Raw genomic sequence first — 15,429 nt, forward strand, 5'->3', positions numbered from 1 at the left:
TTTTGGCTTTGATAGCTTCTCTCCCTGCTTATTGCAATAAACTAAACAAAAGGCCTTCACTGTGTCTTGGCTGGTTATTGGTCAGGCGAGCTTGCTTGGTCCAGTGGTGGGATTGAAATATGTGAACATCCGGTTCTCTGTGTGGATTCTCATCCAAGAAGCTTCTTCAGCAAAGAAATGAAATATCTTCAAAGAAAAACAAGACAGTCCAGTTGCCTCTTGAAAAAGCATCTTTGGGACAACTGTGACCTGGATGACTGAGAATCTCCATAGACATTTTAACTGGTTGTTTTTAATGATTTGAATTATTTGTATAATAAATAATTTATATACTTTTTAAAAATTAAATCCAATTTTATTCAGTTTTTCCAAGCTGTTATAGATAGACATTAGAAAAAGGCCTGCCTGAAAAATAAACAACAACAACAATAATAGGAGGTCATCTAGTCCAACCCCCTGCTCAGGCAGGAAACCCTATACCATTTCAGACAAATGGCAGTCCAGTCTCTTCTTAAAAACTTCCAGTGTCAGAGCATTCAAAGCTTCTGGAGGCAAGGAGTTCCACTGGTTAATTGTTCTAACCGCCAGGACATTCCTCCTTAGTTCTAGGTTGCTTCTCTCCTTGATTAGTTTCTATCTAACCTTACTTGAGTGGGCTGCATGAAACGTGCATGGGTACACATAATTGTCACCCTTACCTCCCAAAATTTCAAAATTACCTTTAAAAATCAGTAATATCAATTTTAGGCCAGCTGTACTACTTTTGTTATCTCCCCAAAACCATTGTGGATGACTGTCCAAAAATTCATTTGGCAGTGGTTTACAGTTATGTCGAGTGAGTTTGGCCTAGTTTTGCATTAAAAACAACAACAACAAAAATAATATGATTATGACTTTAGCATGCAAGAAAGCTATTTCCTCCAATATTATTTATAATTGTAATAAAAAACCAGCATTGTAATAAGGGGATGTGTTTGAGGGAACATGAATATTTATTAGTATTAACTCAAAATTTATATCTAAATTCTATGACCAGCATATGTGGGAGTTTATCCCCAGAATATAGTTGTTTGTTCTGCATTGCAAGTCTTCCTTAATAAGAATGCATAAGCCATCAGAAGCTTACACACTTCCAATGTTGGAGCATTCACAGCTTCTGGAGGCAGGTTGTTCCACTGATGAATTGTTCTAACTGTCAGGAAGTTTCTCCTTAGTTCTAGGTTGCTTCTCTCTTTGGTCAGTTTTCATCCATTGCTTCTTGTCCTGCCTTCAGATGCTTTGGAGAATAGCTTGACCCCTTCTTCTTTGTGGCAGCTCCTGAGATACTGGAACACTGCTATCATGTCACCCCTCATCTTTAGTAATAGTAATAGTAGTAAAGTTGGAAGGGACCTTGGAGGTCATCTAGTCCAACCCCCTGCTCAGGCAGGAAACCCTACACCATTAAATTGCCTGTCCCCGGCAATTTAAAAACTATAAGGCTATCAGTGCATGTAGCACAGATGTGTGTGTGGACAAGAATACCAACCTTGCTACCAATCAAAATGAAGCCTCTAATAGCGAGTGCCATATAAAGTGCACTAACCAAATAGGTGGTAAGACAATAGGGGAACTCAGGCACCACACAGGTTATGTAGAAAGGAAACACAGGGCCACCCACAAAGGACTCAAATGTTTATACACCAATGCACAAAGTATGAACAGCAAACAGGGTGAACTAGAAATTCAGGTTAATGAGGGCAGATACGATATTGTTGCCATTACGGAAACATGGTGGGATGAAACTCACACATGGAACACACAGCTAGAGGGATTTAAATTATTTAAAAGAAACAGACCAAATAAAAGAGGAGGTGGAGTTGCTCTCTATATAAGAAATAACTACATCTTCACAGAAATAGAGTACAACAATGATAAAAACTGTCTTGAATGCATTTGGGTCAATATAAAAGGGGGGGGGAATGACATTGCCATAGGTGTATACTACAGACCACCCAACCAAACAGAGGAAATAGATGAACTTTTTGCTAGTCAGCTAACTAAGGTATGTAGGAAGCACATCACAATAGTAATGGGGGACTTTAACTACCCTGACATCAACTGGGAGACAAACTCCGCACCAAGTGGAAGATCAAACAGGTTCCTGGCAAACCTAGCAGACAACTTTGTCTCCCAAAAAGTAGAGAATGGAACTAGGGGATTAGCCATTTTGGATCTAATTCTCACTAACAGAGATGAAATGATAGACGGTGTTGGAGCCATAGGAACCCTGGGAGGAAGTGATCATGCAATATTAGAATTCAACATTATAGAAGCACAACCAATAGAACACAGTCAAACTAGAGTCTTGGACTTCAAGAGAGCTAATTTCAATAAACTTAGAGAGGGCTTGGGAAGGATTCCATGGATGAGAATCCTCAAGGGGAAAACAACTCAAGAAGCTTGGGAAATTTTGAAAAATGAGATAATAAAAGCACAGTCTAGCACAATACCAACAAAGAGGAAAAATAACAGCTCTCAAAAGAAACCAGCATGGCTGCATAAAGAACTCTCTGACAAATTGAAAGATAAAAAGGACAAGTATAGAAAGTGGAAAGAGGGGAACATAACTAAGTCAGAATATCAGCAAATAGCCCGAGCCTGCAAAGATGAAGTGAAGAAAGCCAAGGCTCAAAATGAACTGAGGCTTGCGACCAAAGTCAAAAATAACAAAAAAAGCTTCTTTCAACATGTAAAAAACAAGAAAAAAGTGAAGGAAATGATTGGTCCATTAGTGGGTGGAAGTGGCAAGAAGGTGACAAGCAACAGGGAGAAAGCAGAACTATTTAACTCATTTTTTGCATCTGTCTTTACACAAAGGGAAAAAACAGACCAACCTATCAAAAATAGTGCCACAAAAAACAAAACAGAAACACAAGTTAAGATAGGCAAGAAAATCGTTAGTGAGCACCTGTCCAGCCTAGATGAGTTCAAATCGCCAGGACCAGACGGATTACACCCCAGAGTTCTCAAGGAACTGGCAGATGTGATATCGGAGCCACTGAACTATATTTTTCAAAGATCCTGGAACACAGGGGAACTACCAGAGGACTGGAAAAGAGCTGATGTAGTTCCCATCCTCAAAAAAGGAAAAAAAATGGATCCAGGAAATTACAGACCTATCAGCCTGACCTCAATACCTGGGAAGATCCTGGAAAAGATAATCAAACAACGAATCAACGAACACCTAGAGGCAAACAAAGTCATTACTAAAAGCCAACATGGGTTTGTCAAAAATAGATCATGCCAGACAAATCTTATTGCATTCTTTGACCAAGTGACAAAATTAGTGGATCAGAGGAATGCTGTGGACATAATTTACTTGGACTTCAGTAAGGCATTTGATAAAGTAGATCACAACCTACTACTTGACAAGATAGAAAAATGTGGGGTAGACAGAACCACCACCAGATGGATCCGTAGCTGGCTGACCGGCCGTACTCAGCGAGTGGTCCTCAATGGAACTGCATCTATATGGAGGGAAGTGTGTAGTGGGGTGCCCCAGGGCTCTGTTCTGGGCCCAGTACTCTTCAACATCTTCATCAACGATTTGGATGAAGGGATAGATGGGGAACTCATCAAATTTGCAGACGACACCAAGCTGGCAGGAATAGCCAACACTCCAGAAGACAGGCTTAAGATACAGAAGGATCTGGACAGACTTGAACACTGGGCACTAACTAACAAAATGAAATTCAATGGTGAAAAAAGCAAGGTTCTACATTTAGGCAAGAAAAACCAAATGCACAAGTACAGCATAGGTGGCACCATGCTCAATAGTAGTAACTGTGAGAGGGACCTCGGAGTCCTAGTAGACAATCACCTAAATATGAGCCAGCAGTGTGCTGCAGCTGCCAAAAAGGCCAACACAGTGCTAGGCTGCATTAACAGAGGGATAGAATCAAGATCACGTGAAGTATTAATACCACTCTTCAATGCCTTGGTAAGGCCACCCTTGGAATACTGCATCCAGTTTTGGTCACCACGATGCAAAAAAGATGTTGAGACTCTAGAAAGAGTACAGAGAAGAGCAACAAAGATGATTAGGGGACTGGAGGCTAAAACATATAAGGAACGGTTGCTAGAATTGGGTATGTCTAGTTTAACGAAGAGAAGGACAAGGGGGGACATGATAGCAGTATTCCAATATCTCAGGGGCTGCCATAAAGAAGAGGGAATTAAGCTATTTTCCAAAGCACCTGAAGGCAGGACAAGAAGCAACGGGTGGAAACTAATCAAGGAGAGAAGCAACCTAGAACTAAGGAGAAACTTCCTGACAGTGAGAACAATTAATCAGTGGAACAGCTTGCCTCCAGAAGCAGTAAATGCTCCAACACTGGAAGTTTTTAAGAAGAGACTGGACAGCCATTTGTCCGAAATGGTGTAGGGTTTCCTGCCCGAGCAGGGGGTTGGACTAGATGACCTCCAAGGTCCCTTCCAACTTTACTACTATTACTAAATTTTTGGACAAATGGCTGTCCAGTCTCTTCTTAAAAACTTCCAGTGTTGGAGCATTTACTGCTTCTGGAGGCAGGCTGTTCCACTGATTAATTGTTCTCACTGTCAGGAAGTTTCTCCTTAGTTCTATGTTGCTTCTCTCCTTGATTAGTTTCCACCCGTTGCTTCTTGTCCTGCCTTCAGGTGCTTTGGAAAATAGCTTAATTCCCTCTTCTTTATGGCAGCCCCTGAGATATTGGAATACTGCTATCATGTCCCCCCTTGTCCTTCTCTTCGTTAAACTAGACATACCCAATTCTAGCAACCGTTCCTTATATGTTTTAGCCTCCAGTCCCCTAATCATCTTTGTTGCTCTTCTCTGTACTCTTTCTAGAGTCTCAACATCTTTTTTACATCGTGGTGACCAAAACTGGATGCAGTATTCCAAGTGTGGCCTTACCAAGGCATTGAAGAGTGGTATTAATACTTCACGTGATCTTGATTCTATCCCTCTGTTAATGCAGCCTAGCACTGTGTTGGCCTTTTTGGCAGCTGCAGCACACTGCTGGCTCATATTTAGGTGATTGTCTACTAGGACTCCGAGGTCCCTCTCACAGTTACTACTATTGAGCATGGTGCCACCTATGCTGTACTTGTGCATTTGGTTTTTCTTGCCTAAATGTAGAACCTTGCTTTTTTCACCATTGAATTTCATTTTGTTAGTTAGTGCCCAGTGTTCAAGTCTGTCCAGATCCTTCTGTATCTTAAGCCTGTCTTCTGGAGTGTTGGCTATTCCTGCCAGCTTGGTGTCATCTGCAAATTTGATGAGTTCCCTATCTATCCCTTCATCCAAATCATTGATGAAGATGTTGAAGAGTACTGGGCCCAGAACAGAGCCCCGGGGCACCCCACTACACACTTCCCTCCATATAGATGCAGTTCCATTGAGGACCACTTGCTGAGTACGGCCAGTCAGCCAGCTACGGATCCATCTGGTGGTGATTCTGTCTACCCCACATTTTTCTATCTTATCAAGTAGTAGGTTGTGATCTTTCTCTTCATTAAACTAGACATAACCAATTCCAGCAACCGTTCCTTATATGTTTTAGCCTCCAGTCCCCTAATCATCTTTGTTGCTCTTCTCTGTACTCTTTCTAGAGTCTCAACATCTTTTTTACATCGTGGTGACCAAAACTGGATGCAGTATTCCAAGTGTGGCCTTACTAAGGCCTTGTAAAGTGGTTTTAACACTTCACATGATCTTGATTCTGTCCCTCTGTTAATGCAGCCTAGCCTTATTGTCAACAGAATCTCCACTGGGCTACATTCTAGATTATAATTTGTAAAAGTCTGTCAGAGACAAAGTGTTTTGGCTGAATTGTCTGAGTAGGAGATAAAAGTTTGGGCAGTCACTTTGTTTCTGAGATTGGAGTGATAATGTCAATACTTCTGGTATACCCTCAATTATTATAAATTTCAATTTTGCTCTCTCTGCCTTGACTTTTGGTGCAGTCATTACTTGCGTTTCCGTTTTCACATGCCTTTTTTTTTTTAAAAAAAAATAATAGTTCCATTAGGTCACCTATTTTTTGTGGGTTAGAGGGTTTGAGTAAGATCTGTGTGCTGGTATTAATTCTTTGTCATTTCTTCCTGTTTCCCATGCAGTAACCTTCCCACTTCAGTTCTCAGCCAGTTAAATCCAGAAAGAAAATCTAATTCAGAATAGCAGAATAATAGAATTGGGAATCTTTGCCTACTTTGCAAGAATGGTTTCTTAAAGTTTCTTACTTAGCAGAAATGGCAAAGATTTCGGCTTTCTTGAAAGATCAATCGCAAGAGAAGTATCTCTTGGTATGGAAAAGATGGATAAACTTTATACAATATAAGTATGATATAAAAATATTATTTAGTTTTTGAATAATTTATATTTAAAGTTTAAGATATTTTTCTAGATATTTTCTTTTTTTTAATTTCTTATTTTTTTATTTTTTTCTCCTTTTTCTTGTTTCTTTTCTTTTTCTCTTTCTGTTTTCTAAATATTGGTGTTAAAAGTATTTTATAATTTGTTTAATTATTGTAATCAAATTTGTATATGGTTTATTTGTGTTTAAAACTTTTTCTTTTAAATTTTAATTAAGCCTGTATTCAGCTCTGGGAAGGTTGGGGGAGGGTGGGTTGGGAGGGTTTGGGGAAGGGAATTTTTTTGTAAAATTTTAAAAAATTTTCAATCAAAAAAAAAAGAATAATAGAATTGGAAGGGATTTTGGAAGTCTTCTAGTCCAATCCCCTACTCAAGCAGGAGACCCTTCATTTTCTGGACAAATGGCTGTCCAATGTCTTCTAGTGATGGAGCACCCATAACTTCCAGAGGCGAGACATTCCATAATGATTAATTATTCTCACTGTCAGGAAATTTCTCCTTAATTGTAAGGTTGGATCTTTCTTATTTAAACTTCCATCTGTTACTTCTTGTCCTGCCCTCAGGTGCTTTGGAGAATTGATCAAACCCTTCTTCTCTTGTAAGAGCTGCTCATATATCAGAAAACTGTGATCATGTCATCTAGTCTTTCTCTTGTTTAGACTAGACATGCCCAGTTCCTGCAACCATCCATTGCATGCTTTACTGTCCAGTCCCCTGATCACCTTTGTTGCTCTTTCCTGCCCTCTAAGGCCTCAACCCTTCTTTTGCACTATTCCAATTGTGGTCTTCCCACTGCACTATAAAGCAGTACTAACACTTCATATGATCTTGATATCATCCCTCTGTTGATGCAGCCTAGGACTACATTAGCTTTTTTGGCAGCTGCAGCACCTGTTATCTTAAACATAAGAGGTTGCTCACTAGGACACCTGGATCCCTCTCACAGTGACTGCTGTTGAGCCAGGTACCATCTATTCTATACCTGTTCACTTGGTTTTTCTTGCCTAAGTGTAGGACCTTACTTTTCTCACCATGGAATTGTATTTTATTAGATAGGGCCCGTTATTCAAATCTATCAAGGTCTTTCTAGACCTTGACCCGATCTTCTAAAGCAGGGGTCTTCAAATTTGGCCCTTTTATGACTTGTGGACTTCAACTCCCAGAATTCCTCAGCCAGCCTCCATTTTGTTTGTTAGATTTAAGACAGGGGTCTTCAAACTGGGCCCTTTTATGACTTATGGACTTCAACTCCAAGAATTCCTCAGCCAGCGTGCCTGGCTAAGAAATTCTGGGAGTTGAAGTCCACAAGTCATAAAAGGGCCAAGTTTGAAGACCCCTGTTCTAAAGTGTTGGTTATGCCCCCCCCCCCATAACCAGATTTGTCTGGAGATTGGATGAGTTCCTTTTCTATCTCCTCATTGTCGAATACAGTTTATACACAGAACTCACCAATTAAACATGTTTAAAAAGACAATATGACAAAAATAGAAATTTACCAGAGCACTGGGACTTCTAGATGCCTTTACTTTGCCATCTTAATAATAATAATAATAATAATAATAATAATAATAATAATAATAATAATAATAATAATAAAAAAACAAACCAACTAATGTACAGCACAGCTGCAGTTATAACAGAATACCTGGGATGCAAAATCAACAAAAAAGAAAAACAAACCAACAGTGCACCAGAAAAATGGAAGGTTAGACTAGAAAATAAGATCAGCAAGTTAAGATCACATGCAAGCAAGCTAGAACAGATGAAAGAAAAGAAGCTGAAGAACAAGAAGACCAAAGAATACCTAATCAAGAAATACCACTTAGAAACAAGGAAGATCAAGGAAGCACTGGAAATAATAAAGCAACAAATAACAAATATAGCCAGGAAAATCAGTAGATAGGAAGCTCGAATTGCAAACTATAGGCAGAACCTCCAATTTCAATCCAATCAGAAACGTTTCTACCAATCCATCAATGGAGAAACTGCAAGGAATCAGTCAGTACCTGACAAGGAAGAAACAGTGCAATTCTGGAAGCAGATATGGATAACCCAAAGAAATACAACAAGGATGCAGCTTGGTTAAAAGAGGTGGATGCAAATAAAACAGAAGTTGAAATGAAAGAACTAGTAATAACAACAAAAATGGTAGAAAAAAGAGCAAATAAAATCAAAAATTGGTCATCACCAGGTGAAGATGAACTGCATGGGTTTTGGTTGAAACATCTAACTGTTATACACCCACTCATTGCCAAGCAATTCAACAATATACTACAAGGAGGAGAAATTGAAAAGTGGCTAACAACTGGAAAAACCTACCTAATAATGAAAAATCCAGCAAAAGGGGCAACACCAGATAACTACAGGCCAATTACCTGCTTACCAACAACTTTCAAATTACTAACTGGTGTGGTAGCTGATGCAGTACAACAGCATCTAGTTGAAAACAATCTCTTTCCACCTGAGCAGAAAGGAAACCGCCCCAATAGCAGAGGAACAAAAGATCAACTCCTAATAGACAAAATGATCTTGGAAAACTGCAAGAGAAGGAAGACCAACCTGAATGTGGCATGGATTGACTACAAAAAGGCATTTGACTCTCTGCCACATGATTGGATAATAAAGTGCCTAGAAATAACAGGAGTCAGTAGAAACATCAGAAAATTTGTGCAAAGATCGATGGCACAATGGAAGACACAGTTGCAGATCAATTGTGAGAGGCTGGAGAGGTTAATATCAAGAGAGGAATATTTCAAAGAGATTCATTATCACTATTACTATTTGTTATTGCACTGTTTCCTCTGTCAACAATACTGAATAACTCAGGACATGGCTATCAAACATCAAAAACATCTGCCAGACTATCCCATCTCCTTTATATGGATGACCTGAAGCTGTATGGAAAAACATCATCTGAAATAGAATCGCTGCTCAACACTGTCCGTATATATAACCAAGATATTGTTATGGAGTTTGGCTTGGACAAATGTGCCACACTTACTATCAAACAAGGAAAAGTAGTGAAAACTGAAGGAATCAAGATGCCCCACGAAAATAACATTAAGAGTCTGGATGAGGAAGATTACTACAAATACTTGGGTATCCTTCAAGCTGACAACATCAAGCACACTGAAGTCAATAAAAAGATTAGAGGTGAATACATCAAGAGAGTGAAGAAGATCTTAAAGTCCAAACTCAATGGAGGAAATACCATAAAGGCAATCAACACCTGGGCAATCCCAGTTATTAGGTACACAGCTGGAATAGTGGACTGGACTCAAGCAGAACTAAAAGCAATGAATAGGCAGACCAGAAAAATAATGACAATGAATCATGCCCTTCATCCACGCAGTGACATTGATAGACTTTATCTACCAAGGCAAATAGGTGGGCGTGGAATGCTACAAGTACATCAGATGGTTGAAGAAGAAAAAATGGCTTTGGAAGAATATCTGAAGAACAATGATGAAGATGCACTGAAATTAGTATATCATGAAGGCTTACTGACTACTGGAGAGACCAAACTGGCCTACAAGAAAGACCAAATGAAGAACAGAATAGAAGCATGGGAAGACAAAGCACTACATGGCCAATACATTAAAAATAGCTGGGAAAGCAGATAATAACAAGACCTGGCAATGGCTAAGAGCAGGAAAATTGAAGAAAGAGACCGATGGACTAATTCTGGCTGCACAAGACCAAGCCTTAAGGACAAATGCATATAAAGTCAAAATTGAGAAGACAGCAACAGACAGTAAGTGCCGCCTATGCAAAGAAGCTGAAGAAACAGTGGACCACTTGGTAAGCTGTTGCAAGATGATTGCACAAACTGATTACAAGCAGCGGCATGACAAAGTAGCAACAATGGTGCATTGGAAGATCTGCAAAAAATATCACTTGCCTGTAAGCAAAAACTGGTGGGATCATAAAATAGAGAAAGTCATAGAAAATGATAAAATTAAACTGCTCTGGGACTTCAGAATTCAAACAGACAAGCACCTGCAACATAACACCCCAGACTTAACATTGTCGATAAGAAAGACAAAAAAGTCTGGATAGTGGACGTGGCAGTGCCTGGAGATAGCAGAATAGAAGAGAAAGAACTGGAGAAGATAACAAAATACAAAGACCTACAAATAGAACTAGAAAGACTGTGGCAAAAGCAAGCAAGGGTAGTACCAATAGTCATAGGCTCCTTGGGTGCAATCCCAAAACAACTGGAGCACCACTTGAACACAATTGGCATTGACAAATTCGCTATTAGTCAATTGCAAAAGGCGGCCTTATTAGGAACTGCTTCCATCCTGCGACGATACTGTAATACCATCAAACATCCACATCTGCCTATCCCAGGTCCTGGGTAAGGACTCGATAGGTAGACAAAATGCCAAATCCAGTCTGAACATCTGGCTGACTGTGCGATGATCCATAATAATAATAATTATAAACACCCCAGACTTAACAATTATCGATAAGAAAGACAAAAAAGTCTGGATAGTGGGCATGGCAGTGCCTGGAGACAGCAGAATAGATGAGAAAGAACTGGAGAAGATAACAAAATACAAAGACCTACAAATAGAAGTAGAAAGACTATAGCAAAGGCAAGCAAGGGTGGTACCAATAGTCATAGGCGCCTTGGGTGTAATCCCAAAACAACTGGAGCACCACTTGAACACCATCGGCATTGACAAATTCGCCATTAGTCAATTGCAAAAGGTGGCCTTCCTAGGAACCGCTTCCATCCTGCGACGAGATCTGTAACACCATCAAACTTCCATATCTGCTGCCTATCCCAGGTCCTGGGTAAGGACTCGATAGGTAGACAAAATGCCAAATCCAGACTGAACATCTGGCTGACTGTGTGATGAATAATAATAATAATACTAATAATACTAATAATAATAATCAAACGTTTCTACCAATCCATCAATGGAGAAACTGCAAGGAATCAGTCAGTACCTGACAAGGAAGAAACAGTGCAATTCTGGAAGCAGATATGGGATAACCCAAAGAAATACAACAAGGATGCGGCTTGGTTAAAAGAGGTGGATGCAAATAAAACAGAAGTTGAAATGAAAGAACTAGTAATAACAACAAAAATGGTAGAAAAAAGAGCAAAGAAAATCAAAAATTGGTCAGCACCAGGTGAAGATGAACTGCATGGGTTTTGGTTGAAACATCTAACTGTTATACACCCACTCATTGCCAAGCAGTTCAACAATATACTACAAGGAGGAGAAATTGAAAAGTGGCTAACAACTGGGAAAACCTACCTAATAATGAAAAATCCAGCAAAAGGGGCAACACCAGGTAACTACAGGCCAATTACCTGCTTACCAACAACATTCAAATTACTAACTGGTGTGGTAGCTGATGCAGTACAACAGCATCTAGTTGAAAACAATCTCTTTCCACCTGAGCAGAAAGGAAACCGCCCCAATAGCAGAGGAACAAAAGATCAACTCCTAATAGACAAAATGATCTTGGAAAACTGCAAGAGAAGGAAGACCAACCTGAATGTGGCATGGATTGACTACAAAAAGGCATTTGACTCTCTGCCACATGATTGGATAATCAAGTGCCTAGAAATAACAGGAGTCAGTAGAAACATCAGAAAATTTGTGCAAAGATCGATGGCACAATGGAAGACACAGTTGCAGATCAATGGTGAGAAGCTGGGAGAGGTTAATATCAAGAGAGGAATATTTCAAGGAGATTCATTGTCACCATTACTATTTGTTATTGCACTGTTTCCTCTGTCAACAATACTGAATAACTCAGGACATGGCTATCAAACATCAAAAACATCTGCCAGACTATCCCACCTCCTTTACATGGATGATCTGAAGCTGTATGGAAAAACATCATCTGAAATAGAATCGCTGCTCAACACTGTCCGTATATATAGCCAAGATATTGTAATGGAGTTTGGCTTGGACAAATGTGCCACACTTACTATCAAACAAGGAAAAATAGTGAAAACTGAAGGAATCAAGATGCCCCACGAAAATAACATTAAGAGTCTGGATGAGGAAGAATACTACAAATACTTGGGTATCCTTCAAGCTGACAACATCAAGCACACTGAAGTCAAGAAAAAGATTAGAGGTGAATACATCAAGAGAGTGAAGAAGATCTTAAAGTCCAAACTCAATGGAGGAAATACCATAAAGGCAATCAACACCTGGGCAATCCCAGTCATTAGGTACACAGCTGGAATAGTGGACTGGACTCAAGCAGAACTAAAAGCAATGGATAGGCAGACCAGAAAAATAATGACAATGAATCATGCCCTTCATCCACGCAGTGACATTGATAGACTTTATCTACCAAGGCAAATAGGTGGGCGTGGAATGCTACAAGTACATCAGATGGTTGAGAAGGAAAAAAAATGACTTTGGAAGAATATCTGAAGAACAATGATGAAGATGCACTGAAATTAGTATATCAGGAAGGCTTACTAACTACTGGAGAGACCAAACTGGCCTACAAGAAAGACCAAATGAAGAACAGAATAGAGGCATGGGAAGACAAAGCACTACATGGCCAATACATGAAAAAAATAGCTGGGAAAGCAGATAATAAAACCTGGCAATGGCTAAGAGCAGGAAAATTGAAGAAAGAGACCGAGGGACTAATTCTGGCTGCACAAGACCAAGCCTTAAGGACAAATGCATACAAAGTCAAAATTGAGAAGACAGCAACAGACAGTAAGTGCCGCCTATGCAAAGAAGCTGAAGAAACAGTGGACCACTTGGTAAGCTGTTGCAAGAAGATTGCACAGACTGATTACAAGCAGCGGCATGACAAAGTAGCAACAATGGTGCATTGGAAGATCTGCAAAAAATATCATTTGCCTGTAAGCAAAAACTGGTGGGATCATAAAATAGAGAAAGTCATAGAAAATGATAAAATTAAACTGCTCTGGGACTTCAGAATTCAAACAGACAAGCACCTGCAACATAACACCCCAGACTTAACAATTGTCGATAAGAAAGACAAAAAAGTCTGGATAGTGGACGTGGCAGTGCCTGGAGACAGCAGAATAGAAGAGAAAGAACTGGAGAAGATAACAAAATACAAAGACCTACAAATAGAAATAGAAAGACTGTGGCAAAAGCAAGCAAGGGTAGTACCAATAGTCATAGGCTCCTTGGGTGCAATCCCAAAACAACTGGAGCACCACTTGAACACCATTGGCATTGACAAATTTGCTATTAGTCAATTGCAAAAGGCGGCCTTATTAGGAACTGCTTCCATCCTGCGACGATACCTGTAATACCATCAAACATCCACATCTGCCTATCCCAGGTCCTGGGTAAGGACTCGATAGGTAGACAAAATGCCAAATCCAGTCTGAACATCTGGCTGACTGTGCGATGATGATAATAATAATAATAATAATAATAATAATAATAATAATATAAAGTTGGAAGGGACCTTGGAGGTCATCTAGTCCAACCCCCTGCTCAGGCAGGAAACCCTATACCATTTCAGACAAATGGCTGTCCAGTCTCTTCTTAAAAACTTCCAGTGTTGGAGCATTCACCGCTTCTGGAGGCAGGTGGTTCCACTGGTTAATTGTCCTCACTGTCAGGAAGTTTCTCCTTAGTTCTAGGTTGCTTCTCTGCCTCTGCATTCTCCTTACTGCATGGCTTCCAAGTTTTGGTTAAGAATTTTGGGTTGACATTTAAAATGCTAAAATACTACATACTGAAATTCTAAAATATTTAGTGCTCTCTGAGCTGGGTTGTTTTCTTTCAGACATTTCATTACCTGACTAGGGAACATCATCAGTGCTAGAAAGGGGTGGGGTTTGCTCTCTGTTCATATAGAGTAGCTTATCTTGACTGTGTTGATACAGGTACTTTGTTTTCTCCTTGGTAGTTCCTTGATTACTCCTATTATTGGTTACTCCTTGATTGTTTGACTGAGTTGGTAGCTCCTTGATGTCAGGATTGCCATCCTTCTATGGTATGCATTGCCTGCTGTTAGCCTGCTATGCTTAAAAGAGTAGGGGAGACCTATGGGGTAGGATAAGGGGAGGTATCATGAGAGGAATTAAAACTAAGCATTAGATCGTCCCATGAGAGTTGCCAGCTGTTCCAAGGTCACATTGTGCAATGCAGAATCAACCAGCCCACAAAGACAGAGACCATTACCCAAACAATTTGCTAACACCTAATTGGACACTCAAGGATAATTGGGGGGAAATGTGGGAGCCAGGGAAAAGTTAACCATACTATATGGTTTTGGGCAGGAAAACCTCAGATCCAGCTTTGCTTCTACCGTAATCACTTGGCTTTAGTAAAGTGTACTTTTGGCAAACCACGTGCTTTCTTTTCCTTCTTTCTTTTCTAACTGACCAGGCTGGGATGGCAGACACTTGATTTTTAATACTGGTTATTGATTTTGATTTTTCTTATGAAGATGTTAGTTTTTAAATCCTTTTTACAACATTTCTTCAATCCTTTCTGTTGTTATTATTAGATCTTCCATTTGATCTTTACTAAATTCATCTTCAAATTCTTTTATTCATTCAGGATTTTCATTATAGTCTTTCTGAGTTTCCCATAGATTTTTTTTTTCCAAATTGTCCTCCTTGACTCCTAACAGATACAGCCAATTAATATTGCTTTTGGGGTTTAAAGCATGGTGCATTGTCATTAGTTTTCTTGTTTTCTGATCCAAGTTACCAAATTCCATCTGCAACTATTCCTGCTGCATATTGAATAACAGGGACTGCCCAGGTTGTAGAATAGAATAGAGCTGGAAGGGACCTTGGAGGTCTTCTAGTCCAGCCCCCTGCTCAAGCAGGAGAACCTATACCATTTCAGATAAGTGTCTGTCTAGTCTTTTCTTAAAAAACCTCCAGTGATGGAGCACCCATGATTTTGGGAGGCAAGCTGTTCCACTATTTAATTGTCCTCACTGTCAGGAAGTTTCTCCTTAATTCCAGGTTGCTTCTCTCCTTGATCAATTTCCAACCATTGTTTCTTATCCTGCCCTCTGGTGCTTTGGAGAATAATTTG

Source organism: Crotalus tigris, unplaced genomic scaffold (assembly GCF_016545835.1).
Source record: "Crotalus tigris isolate CLP2741 ecotype Arizona unplaced genomic scaffold, ASM1654583v1 scf7180000021296.432647, whole genome shotgun sequence".
Taxonomy (NCBI): domain Eukaryota; kingdom Metazoa; phylum Chordata; class Lepidosauria; order Squamata; family Viperidae; genus Crotalus; species Crotalus tigris.